Source organism: Protopterus annectens, chromosome 11.part0 (genome assembly GCF_019279795.1).
Source record: "Protopterus annectens isolate FY-2018-M chromosome 11.part0, PAN1.0, whole genome shotgun sequence".
NCBI lineage: Eukaryota > Metazoa > Chordata > Ceratodontiformes > Protopteridae > Protopterus > Protopterus annectens.
The window spans coordinates 347168021-347181521 of record NC_056745.1 but is presented as its reverse complement, the minus strand read 5'-3'; positions in this window follow the sequence as shown (position 1 = coordinate 347181521).

Genomic DNA, 13501 nt, shown 5'->3' with positions numbered 1-13501 from the left:
ACAGCAACAAAACTATACAGAAAGTACCTTTCTACATGGAAATTGTCTTACAAACCACATCAGACAGTTAATCTTCATGAATCATGTTTTAAGAATGCAAAGCAAATTGTAATAGTAGATGGTTTGCCACCATTTTTTTAGTTTTGTTCCTATAACATAAGCAATATGTTTTTGTACAAGTAATATTAATAAACTGGATTCTTGATGTATACTTATACAGAGCTTGTAATATGATCCTATTTCAGTAACTGAAAGAAGAATTTAGTAACAAGTGTCTTTCCAAGTGCAATAAAATGACTACTTCTGACAGTTAGAAATGCTATATTTATCATTTATGATAAAACAGATTTTTACACAAAAACATAAAAATCTATGAATCTGCTGTTATTGTTGACATTTCAGATGGCAAAATATTAAATTCAACAGCATCTAGTAATCTATTTCCTGCATGCATCCAAAGATGAATTACTGTCGTTGACAACGTAAGTAGGCAGATACATTTCTTTTTTTCTGCTTTATTTTACTCAGTCATTGTTCTTTCTAAAATGTTTACTATAATTCTGGCATGTTGTATGTACTAATTAGATTCAAATATTTTATTCAGATGGATTTAGTTTTGAAATGGTGATCCTGAAAAAATATTTTTTATTCTAATTCAGATTTATAATTAATCAGGTGTCATTTGTAATTCATTTCCCTTATGTCAAAAAGCTTTTTCAAGTCACAGACTTTTCAGCACTTGACTGAATGATTTATTCTTATGCCAACGAATTTCTCTGTACAATTTTTGCTCCGGCTGAGTGTGACCTTATGTTTCATATAAACGGGATCATTTCTATACATGTTGTCACTGTGATTCAGTTCATTCTACACTCAGCCTTTATCTAGAAGGTCATGTAATCATGTCAAGTGGTGATGTGGTATGGAATCACTGAAGAACACTGACCTGGTAAAAGAAATTTATTTTTAAGAACTGAAGAGCAATTCTTAATCTGCCCAATAATATTTGCCTTGTTAACGTAAACATATCAATTGCAGTTTAGAAGAAAATATTTGAAAACCTTATGTTTTGACAACATAAGAGCTGCATTGCAAACTGTTTTAGTATGAAAACTATATTTTTGTCTTGCTTTCTTAGACTGCAGTAAGAAAATATATTTGTCAGTATCTAGTTCATAGACAGAGGCTATTTTGCTAACAACTGTCATGGTTAATTCACATTTTTTTCAATATCATAATCTAGCATCACTAAAAATGACAAGTTGCTATACAGAAAAGAATGTGTATGTATGCAGAACATAATGCAGTCATAATGCACTTACATGCAAGCATGGCTAGATATATTTATTGCAGAAATTCTTAACTGTTTAAGTGAAATGATCCAAGTTGGTCCTTTTCAGCCATGACCGAAAAATCAGATATGTCTAGATAATTTTCAAGTAACTGAAGTCTGTTCCATTGAAATTAGTTAGACAATTGTCTCTTTAGCAAAAACATTAATTATCTTTGTATGCAGTATGTATGCCTCCTCTACTTTTTCACCCTGACAATGAATCATGAGATTACCCCACCTCACAGAAAATATCAGTTTTCATAGATAATGTGTGATGTTTGCTAAAGTTCCAATCATTAGAGTAGTCTGAAATGAATTGCCTTCAGTCATTCCCTACTTGACAATTGCAACATAAAATGATACTGTCATTCACAAGAAACGAGACAAACAAGAACATGTATGTTGTTCATATCATGTTATACTGCCAATTTCTAATAGAATTACTCAACATTTTATCTACTCCTTGAAACTTTTTTCCTTAGGGATGAGTTCTCATGTGATCCCTGGGGTTTATATTACAACATCGATAGTTTAATGGTTCGAATCACTAAAGGTCGACCTTTAATGATCAAACCATTAAAATTTCGAATGTTCAGAAAAAATAAATAAAAAAAAAGAAAATCTAAAGGGTGTAGGCAGGGGGCAAGCTCTCCTGGACCCCCTCCTCCGCTACTTAGATATACCAACTCCGAGACCGCACTACATTGAAGTAAATGGAAATCTCTCCTTATGGAGATTTCCGTTTACCCATTCGATGTTCTGCTCTTTCGCTATTCTCGTGTCGACAATGTCAGATTCTACATTGTCGGCTTTTGAGAATATAATGGGTAACCGATCCCTACTACAATTAAAAAAAATGATGCAGTACCTAAGAGGTAATTAAATAATAAGCTGAAATTTGGATGAAAGACATTTTCTTGAGCAGAAATGGATATTTTTTCCTCTTAAGCAACAAACCCTGGTTGTGGTTATAGTTTAGTGAGACAAATAGCTAGAAATGACACAAAGTGGTGCAGCTCCAACCTGATAAACTTGAAACAAAAGAGAATCAATGCAAAAAAATGGCCCCAAAATAGTCCAAGAATTAATTTATTAAAAAGACTGACAAAATAAAATGAGAGCTTTCGTCTGCTGTAAGAGAATACACTGGTCCTATTAAAAAGCCATTAAATAGTACATAAAATATTTCATTGGTAGTTAGATAATTAATTAATAAGAACTGTAGTATTTTTAATGGGCCAGACAAGAAATGCACAATGATAAACAATGATGCACATAATCCTACTACCAGTTTACTATTGTTTCTATACCCCTTCTCAAGAGGAAAAAAGAAAAAAACGTCTCTGACATTCTTATCTTTCATTTGATCAGGCGTCACAGTGGCTCACTTGCAAGATATCTATCTCATAGATCTGAGGTTTGAGCCTGGTCACTGTTTGTACAGTGTCTGTTTTCAGTGACTTCAGTTTTCTCTCAAAAGCATGGCTGCACTTAACTGTTAATATCTAGAGCTATATCTAATCTATATCCTCTATATGTATATCCATATATATATATATATATGTAGTATGTAGTAAAAACTGGAGAGCACCACCACGTAATAAAATCTTCTTTATTTAAAGACAGAATGGCTATCTATCTTCCACAAGGCACGCTTCTTCAGATTCAATGAACAATAATAAAAACACATTCCTTATATCCACAAGCATTATTGAAATTAGGAATTAATTAACCTATGGTAATGGTTATTCACTTCTTCAATTAGTTATGGCAAGGTGTAGCCCAAAACTAATTAACTACATGCTTTTCTAAAAAGAAACTAATCAAAATGCCACTCTTATAAAACAAAGAAATATTTCCTATTCTTGCAGCCATTAAATACATTATTCTTATAATTAAATAAAGCTATCATTAAGATCTGGTGGAAAAGCTCATATTCTGCCAGTTTTGTTCTAGTAACAAAGTTTAGTATATGCATACATCTACTCACTAAAAAATACTGATCTTAGATTATATACATTAGCAGAAGAGTTCTACATCCCAGTGTACTAGCTGTTCTGTGAAAGCACCATCATCCCACTCACAACCTCTATATTAAAACACTTCTAACAATCCCATATAAAGATGCCTGTTTGATATTGCCATATATAAATATGTGTTGCAAGGCCTTTTATGATGGTCTTTTATGAATCATAAGTTATCACAAATGTAGAAATCCACATTCAAAGTGGCCATTCAAGAACTGCATTTATGGATTAGCTCATCTCTCACTCAACAAGTGCAAAGATATTTTCTGCAACTCTTCAGGGTTTATTCATGTGATTGCAATATTTAAAAATGTCTTACGCCAATAATACCATCCTTTTTAGTTTCTTGGTACCTTCATGCCCTCATCAGTTAATTTCAGCACACAGAATTTAGGAACTAGATGCTTACCATGTTTTTGATAAATTCCATTAGATAAAGAATGCAAAAGGCTGACAACTTTCTTTGTTAATCAAAAATTACAAGTCTCCTATAATTTCTGTAAACCACTTAAGGCATCACCAGTGGGTTGCTTCAAGGTGTGTACCCCTCCATCTTATGCCAACATGTTCAAACAGACCAGCAGTTACTGAGCTCTACCTTTGTTTGCTGAAGCTTCTTGTCAAATTCATATGTCTGGCAGAAGTATCTGGACAGAAATATTTATATCTGGCTTTCTGATAAATGTATTCATATGTCTGGGAAAACTGTTTTATTAACATTCACCAACCTTTTACTTTCAAGTCTCCAATGACTCCCTATTAACTCATTTGTTCCACTGTGGCATTAATAAGCACACAACTCTGTGAGGTCCTTTCTAGAAGGAATGCATACTGATGCTGACTGTTGTACTTCCAAAAATTATTAAAATAAATAAATAAATAAATAAATAACTAAATAAATAAATAAGAAAGCAATAACAAAAAAATAGAAAACAATATTTAAAAGTAATATTAATTAATGAGCATAATAATTAAAAAAGTCATAATTAAGTCCCATCCAAACAACAACAAAAATAATAAAAAGTAAGCCAATAAAAAAACAGGGTATGATGCTGTTGTACAATGAAAGAGCATAAAAATGTTAAGGGGTTTTGGGCCTGTTCACTTAACAACAGTCCCAAAGAAAGTTATGGGTAGAACCTTCCAGGAATATACCCAACATGGGTTCATGCCCAGGAGAAACTGCCAATCAAATCAGATCCATATTATAACTGGCTTATAGAGAAATGTGAAAGGGATTACAGGACAGGTTGTCTACATCAACTTCAGCAAGGCCTGTGATCTGGTCCCATGCAGGAGACTAATAGGAAAACTAAAGGAGTATTCGGCAGGAACAAAACTGAGATACATGACTGCTGCATGGATGAATGACTGGACACAGGTGGTTGTGTTGACAGAAACAAATTCGGAAAGTAGGAACATGCCTAGTGAAGTATTGTGTGGGTGGGAGGCTATTTCATATTCCAGACATAGCAGAGTGAACAAAGAACAGGACCAACCTTTCTCACTAGTGATGCAAAAAACATATGTAACAGTGAAAGATATGTTGCAGTTTTGCAGTCTAAGGAAGGATTTAAACTGGCTGACCAAGTAGGTAGAAAGATGTTAGTTAAGGTGCAGTGCAAGCAAATGTAAAGTACTGCATTTGGGCCAAGAAACCCTCATCCAAAACAAAAGCTGGGGTGTGGAACCATGGCAACAAAACTGGAAAAGGATCTGGTGGTGCTTATCACATATGGACTGGACAACCGGAATAAGAGTGAGTGGGCTGTGTGTAGCAGCAGCAGACAAATGCTTGAGTGTGACCTTGGAGGTGGGGGCGGGGTGAGGGCAGACTCCAGAAGCCAGGAGGTAATGTTTCCATTCTACAGGACCTGGCAAAACTACATCTTAAGTACTTTGTACCATTCTGGATGCCATATGAATAAATAAAAGGAACATTGGACTGATGGATAAAAATCAGAAGAAAGCCAACAGATCAATCCATTAGCTTCAGACAAATGTATAATTTCAGTGACTGAGAGGCAATCCCCAGGATTCATGAAGCTTGCGCCAGGCGCAGGTGTAGCGTAGGCGTTCTAACACCAAATAAGGCCACCGAGCGATTCGCATACGATCCCATTCCACATGCACTACCAGCATATGCCAGAGCTGCACAGCTCTCGGCGCATGTATGCTAATCACCCCATGCGCAGTAGTGCAGCATGCAAATGAAGGTACATAGTGATTCATGAAGTGGTGCAGGCGTAGCGTAAGCATACAGAAATGTAAACCAAAAAAACGGTTTACATTTTTTCAAACAGAACATCGGAGCCATGAAAGCAGACCAAACTTACGTATTACAAAGTTAACATATGCCAATGGCTAATAAACAGCCAATGGCATAAAAAACATGCACAACACATAAAAAATAACATTTAATGTCATGGCCACACTAACGCAAAGTACAACCGCAGGGCATGTGTGCGCAAACAGGAACACAAGGAAAATATATATAGATGTCATAAAAATGCTATGTAACACAAATCATGATTTCGCCATAATAGTCAATGGTATGCATGCTACACCACAACCAAGGCGCAAGGGTTGCTAAGGGTCTGTGACAGTGTTTGGCGCGGTAACTATGAATTAGTAGTCAATGCCATGAAAATGAGGCAAATAATACTGAATCGCAAATGCCTTGCCAGTGTAAGTCTGTACCACACGGCGTAGCAGTATAACACCGAGGAGTGGCCTGGAGGTATACATGACATCAGCAGAGGGGTGTGCCACCGTAGCTGTAAGCACATTGGAGCATTGCTAATCCGGGTTGCCCATTGCTAAGCAAAGCCGAAAGATAGGGGTGTGGATGTAGCCATAGCTTTGCTTAGCTGAGAGCACACAAGGTGACCGAAAGCGCATGTGTAAGCAGATGACAATGCGCTCGAAACCCAGTAAACGGTTGTGCGCAGCGCGCACCCACAGATGAAACAGGAAAGTTACGGGAAGACAATAAGGAAATGCCACAACTGGGTAATTGGAGTACAACTGAGTAATTAACACCTACTAACTCACAGTGGGCCATTGATGGTAGCTAACAAGGCTGCTAGCAGCAACCTGCAGAACAGGAAAGGGGAGGTGCTGGATTGCAAAGAAAAGAGATCTGTCACAGCAGAGCAAAGCAAACCTGCAGTAGATCGGCTATAGAACACATTTCGCAACACAATCCTGGGTTGGGAAAGTACAAAAAAAGAAAGCAGACTGCTGGGTGCATGCCTGACAATGGGAGGGGAATTGGTTTGAAAAATAAAGGCAAGGGCAAGAGGTGATCCACGGCAGCCAAGTGTAATTCAACACCAGAGGCACCACAATAGCAGTACCTGCGGTAAAACACATAAGTAAGATACCCTGCAGCTCGGATGACATCATCAGCTTCCAAAGCACAATAGTATAAAGTGTGAAGGCACCTCACACACACACTCATGTATTCCCAAACACTGCACCATCGGTGTAAACAGACGGGGAACTTTTACAATGTACATGTTGGGAGCTGCCATAGCTTTGATTCATCAGAATGTGTTGGAGACTGAAGGTGGTGTGGAGGATGATGCTGACACCCACCTCAGGCACCGGAGGAGGAGAAGAGTGTTCAGACCAAGGGTAACCTACCAGGGGCTAGATGATCTGGAGATAGTAGAGTGTTACAGGGTGGACAGGGACATCATACAGCAAATTGTTGAGCTGTGCCGGCCATGCCTCAGAGCCAGAAACAATAGAGGGGAACCCATCCCAGTGGACACGAAGGTATGTGTAAGCTTGAGAATACTAGCCACAGGTACCTTTCAAAGGCCAACTGGAGATATCATGGGGATCTCACAGGCATCAGCATCCAGGGTACTCTACCAGTTCCTGGATGCCATGTTACCACATGCCAATGAGCATATATACTTCCCACGAACTCAGGAGGAGTTGGCCAGCAATATGCGCCTCTTCCACTGTGTGGCAGACTACCCAGAGGTACTGGGTGCAATAGACTGCACGCACATACACATCAAGTCCCCACCTGGTGAGCATGGTAGGCACTACATAAACCGCAAGGGATACCACTCCATCAACTGCCAGGTAGTGTGCAATGCCCAGGGCATTATCATGGATGTGTGCGCTGGCAGCCCTGGAAGCTACCACGACTCCCACATCTGGCATGCCTCACAGCTGTACCAGGTATTTGTCAGGGGGGACATCCCATATGGCCACCTTGTGGGAGATGCTGGCTATGCACTGGAGCCGTGGATGATGACTCCCATCAGAAATGCACACACACCCATGCAAGAACACCATAATGAGGCACACGCACAAACCAGAATCATCATAGATCGTGTGTTTGGGATGCTGAAATCATGGCTCCATTGCTTGGACATATCTGGTGGAGCCTTGCAGTACTCTCCAGGCAGGTGTGCCCACATCTTCATAGTATGTGCCATGCTACATAATATGATCCTGCAGAAACAGCTGCAGCAGGGACATAATGGTGAAATCCCTCACAGTCCACTGCAGTTGCCAAGGGCACCACAGACACAGAGGGATCCAGACCACGAACACCCTGTGCCAGTCCCAGTAGGCAGACAGAGGTGTGCCCAGTATGCCCATGCCTTGGCAAAGAGGGAACGTATAGCACATACACTGACAGTGTAGGCCCCTATGGACTGACACACTTCTCCACCTGCACACACAGTAAAAGGGATGGCACACACACACACAACCACCTGTAAATTGTCATGTATAGATGGTCTACTATGTGCATCCTACATAGGCAGCCCTCAACTATTGCACACACAACTGCTATTGGCACAAGGTAAGTCAATACCTGAACAGTAAATTAAGCTAACAGCATATGTTGATACTGTATGTATAGGTTCCTAGGTACATGGCTAACTGTCAGAGGCCATTCATAAGCCTAGCCAAAATGTGTCTGCTGTCACCACCCCGTTGATTAACTAACTGTCCCTCTGTGGAGCAGAGCCAATTGCGGGATCCCTGGGGTGTAACCACTGTTCCCCTCCCACTCTGCAAGTATTATGGTGTGTTAATGAGGGGCTCCATATAATGTAATCAAGGATGTAGTTCCAAAGCATGGGGAGTACCCATGACAGGTATCTGTCACCCCAGCATTCTCCAGTTATGGTAGTGGCAAGGTGTAGCACATTACAGTGTGTGGATCACTGTGACATGGATTCCCATAGCTGGAGCATATCCATTAAGCATCACTTGGACATACCATTAATAGGTATCATCCATATGTACACCGAGTTACACATTTGTTTGCAGTATGGAGGAACAGCCGTAGTACACTCTACATACTAAACACCATAACACTTGTACATATCCCAGATGCCTCAGTGGTAAAGCCACTGACTGTCTCGTGCATGGTCCCGGTTCCATGACCTGCAAGGGCTGTTACGTAATTCTAATATCCCGAATAATGCATGTTGGATGCAGGTCATTAGAGCATGTTTAAGCACATGTTAGCGGGTTTTTGCACTGGTAAGTGCCGGTATGTGGCGTTTAAACATGACCACGGATATGCGCAACACAGGTCTAACATTTGCTGAATATCACGCAGATCATGGGCAAAGCTGCCCAGAATCGCTGAAATGTGCGTTATTTACCCTTGTACTAATAGTGCCTGCTCTGAGAGGTAAAATGACCACTGCCAGGAGTAGAACATGCAACCATGTACACAATCTTCACAATAACCTACCACTAAGCTACCTGAGATGTACCAATGGCAGGTGTGTATTGTGACAGGTTAAAACACAAAAAGTCGGAGTTCGGGAAATAGTATACACCGCCATGTACCCAACGAAAGGTGTATTCTCTCTCTCTCTCTCTCTATATATATATATATATATATATATATATATATATATATATATATATAGAGAGAAAGGGTGATAGAGAGATATATGTCGATATATATGGATATACATATATATGCAAATATATAGATAGGTTAACAACATCTACACAATCATGGAGGTACATATAAATAGAATACTACCAAATGCCGAATGCTTTACATACTGACGCGCGTAATCACGAGGCTTAAAGACCGAAAGACCACAGCACCGGAACACCAGAACCGCGAGTACTATTATCACGATGTTAAGGGATATTTAGTAAGTGCTTCTGGTGCTGCTGTTCAGGTAGGTACTGTGTGTTAAATGTGTTTCTGATTGCTGTAGTGTGTGTAAGTGTGTGTTCTGAGTGTGGTGTGTGTTTTCGGGGGACTGTAATGTGTGTGTGTGGGTTTCCTTCGTGTGTCTGTTTGTGCTATCTCTGAGGTAGATTATTAAAGTAGGTGTGGTGTGGGGGTGCAGCCACCCATATGGGGGGTGCATGGGGGCATGGCTACCTGGCCATACGTAGTGTAGGATGGTTTGTTTGGATGTGATGGGTAGCAGTGTGTCTGTGTGTGCGTGTGTGTGTTCTGTGTTTGTGGTAGTTCCGGGAGTTTGACTGTTGCGAGTTTGAGTATTTGTTATTGTGGGGTTTGGGAGTCTGGGAATGGTAATGTGGTCGTTGGAAGTGTGTGCATTCCTGAATCCATGGGTATGCTGTATACAGCGGTTGAAGTCTTCAAATATGTGCATAACATGGACCATAGCAATCAGACATTCCATCACGACTGAACGTTATGAACAAAGGATATGGAGAGTATATATGTCTATACACTATTACAAATATGTGATATGGACATGAGCCAAATATAGGGTTGCCACCTGTCCCACCTTGCAAGGGGCAGTCCCTCTATGTGCGGTAGTATCCTGACTAAAATGAGTACAAATACTAATGACCTACAATCTTGAAACATTTGGCATGTTCCATATTTAATGTAATTGTTGCATAAAATAGTCATCTGTATCTAAAATACCTACATGTAACAAGAAACAGGATAAGCAAGTAAACCGCTACAAGAATATAAGCTTTTATATAGGTATATATGTAAAGTTCTATCCTGTGTACTGACGTGGGTATGTGTCGGCCTCTAAAATCCGATGTGTGTCCTGCAAATGTCCCACTATGGCCATATGAATAGGTGGCAACCCAAGCCAAAGAGGTTCAGTCACCAACACAACTCCAATGAGTGCAAATATCTGTGACAGGAATACACGAGACAGCATTCATGTAGCAACATTTCATTACATACCGATGTATTTCCAAAGGGATTGAAAGACCAACATCACCTGCATGCAATACAGGAACCAATTAACAATGGCTTAATGAATAAACCTGCAATTGCCATAGTATTAGTCTACAAAAGGATAGGTCTTCAAATAGGGAAGGAGCCCTCACACACATATTGAATATGTATAAATGTAGTTCCTACACACCTGCATCTGCTATGTACACCCACCTACATCTCTCCCACACCTGAAACAATTGCAATACACACTGTAATAACATTACAAACATCCACTCACTCTATGACATCTGCAGAAGCCTTAACATACCTTGTCAGAGACACACTATAATGGCCCTATGTGAAATCGTTGCTGTTGTACAATGGAACAGACGCCGATGTTACAGGGTTTGGTTGCAATAATCCCGTATCGGACGGCTGATATAACAGCTACACTCACATGTAGAACTACATCCTCTAGCCATTACACACAATCTACGGGGGCCATGAAGTTAATATATCTCTGTGTGTCTCCATATAGCTGTTGCAATTCATCACAAACAACACATCCAGGCCATCTTCCTCGAAGGTAGGGCAAAGGGACCACGCCCAAGTGGAGTATTCAATTATATCCCACTGTTGCCATGTCATTGGCTAATGGAGTAGCTGCACAGCTGATGTCCATGTAATCATCTACTCCGGAACACAAATTGGTGGCAGGATACCACATGTTACTGATATCTAAGTATAAAAGGATGGCTTGTCATACATTCAAACTGTATGTACATACCAGAAAAACGTTACAACAGAAAACGAATAGGACTTATATTACCATCAACTCGGGATACTAATAAGGTATGTAGAACACTCAGTATTTCAGTGTATGTAGTACCTGTTCTGTAATAATTAAAGTGTACACAATGCGTATAGTGGGAAAAGGTATTGTGTAGTGATGTATTGTTGAGCATAGTAACGCTCGTAGAAATTGTGTGTACTGCTGTGGGCCATAAGGTAAACACCTCATAAACCACAAGGGATGCTATATAAGGACTTTGAACACAACAATTCCACTCCAGCTGCTGTCAGTGGCAGGGTTGGTCCAGCAAGTACGTGTCATAACAGGGGATAGTATATGTTGATATACTGTAACAGTAGGCATATGTATGGGCGTTTAACTGAGAATAACATGTCTAAGGTGGTCCTGCTGTGCAATTATGATTTGCATTGTGGGATATTGTGGCAAAATGTGAAATGTCCAGTACTGTAGATAGATATGTCTAACATTTTACATAGCATTACTGTTGCATTATGCAAACATCAGGTATGTCTATTGGCATGTACAATACCCAATAACAGGATACATATGACTTGTAGTCAGCAGACAGCGTATCAGCATGATAGCTAATTGAAATGGAAGAGCTAGTCAATTATCCATGCACAAAGGACATGTAATAGCTTCATAGGCTCATAGTTAGGTACTATGCTGTCTGGCCAAGGCCATTCGTAAGCCTAACTACAGTGTTTTCACTTGCAGCACCTCCCTAGGTTAGTGTCCTGTGCCTGTGAACAGCAGAGCCATTCATTTCCTGCTCCTCTGTACAGCAGAGCCACTGCAGTGATCCCTGGTGTACATGTCTGTCTCCCATCCACCCATCGAGGTATCTCTTGAAGAGTGCTAGTGAGGGTCCCTGCCTGATGTACATAGGAATCATGTTCCAAAGCATGGTGAGTGTCCGGGTCAGGAATGTTTCCCTCCAGCACGTACTAGTCATCATTGCATTTAGGTACATATCCCAGAGCATGTGGCACTCAGGGGCTTTTGTTTATGTGGAGCATATCCATCAATACTGTTTTGGACATGGGCCTTGTATGTTCAGCAAAGATCACCTCTGAGTATGCAGTATGCAAACGAGTGCAGTTGGGGTTTCTGTAGTTGGGCTGCATACGTCATCCTTCGGAGGTCAGTATCCCTCTTGGTGTGGTAATATTGTGGTATTTAAAGCCGTTGCTATTGTCTCATAAGGTACATCCCAAATGGGGTGTTGCACCCTTTAATGTGTTTCATAAGTCATTAGTAGAGAGGCACAATGGCTGCCTTTGTTCTGGCTACAAACCCATTAGAGATTAGGGGGGTCACGTAGAAGGATATCCACACCACCTTGGCAATATGGTTAGCAGACATCCAAGCAAACGCTACCTCAAAACAAAACACACACAACACATAACCCACAAAGTCAGTGTGCCAAGCAGCCACAGCCCTTAAGGCTGAATAACACACCTGATACTCTTGTTATAGGTGACTCTATTGTCAGACACACTGACGTCCTGCTCACCAGGCTGAATAAAGAGAAGGTCACAGTGAGCTGCCTGTCAGGCGCTAGGATCTGCCACATAACGCAAGCACTCAGGTCACTCCAAAGCAAATACAAATATGACTCAGTCATTGTACATGCTGGTGTGAATGACCTGAGACATACCTCCCTGGACTACATGAAAAGGGACATAGAGGAGCTCTCTGATCATGTAGCCCAGGCTGGTATGAACCTGACCTTGAGCAGCATCTTACCCTCACCTAGAATGATGCCACAGTACAAAGACAAAATGATCAATTTTAACAATTGGCTAAAATTTTGGTGTCATTCAAAGGGGATCAGTGTCTGTCAGCCCTGGGATGACATGCTCGACAAGCCACGTTGTTTCGCTAGGGATGGCTTGCACCTGTCACCACTGGGCTTTGGATATTGGCAAAGGCTCTTGCCACCCCATAGTGCCTTTTTTAGGCAAGGCTCAAAAGTCAAACCCACCCCATAGAGAGCACAAGGAACAAGAAACTAAGGAAATGCTGCTAAACGCCAGAAGTCTTAACCTCAAGATGCACGCACTCGAAGCTCTCCTCAGTATGGAGAACATCGATATCTGTGCAGTGACAGAAACCTGGTTCAAGGCTCCAGAGAGCACCCCAGCACTACCAGGCTATACCTC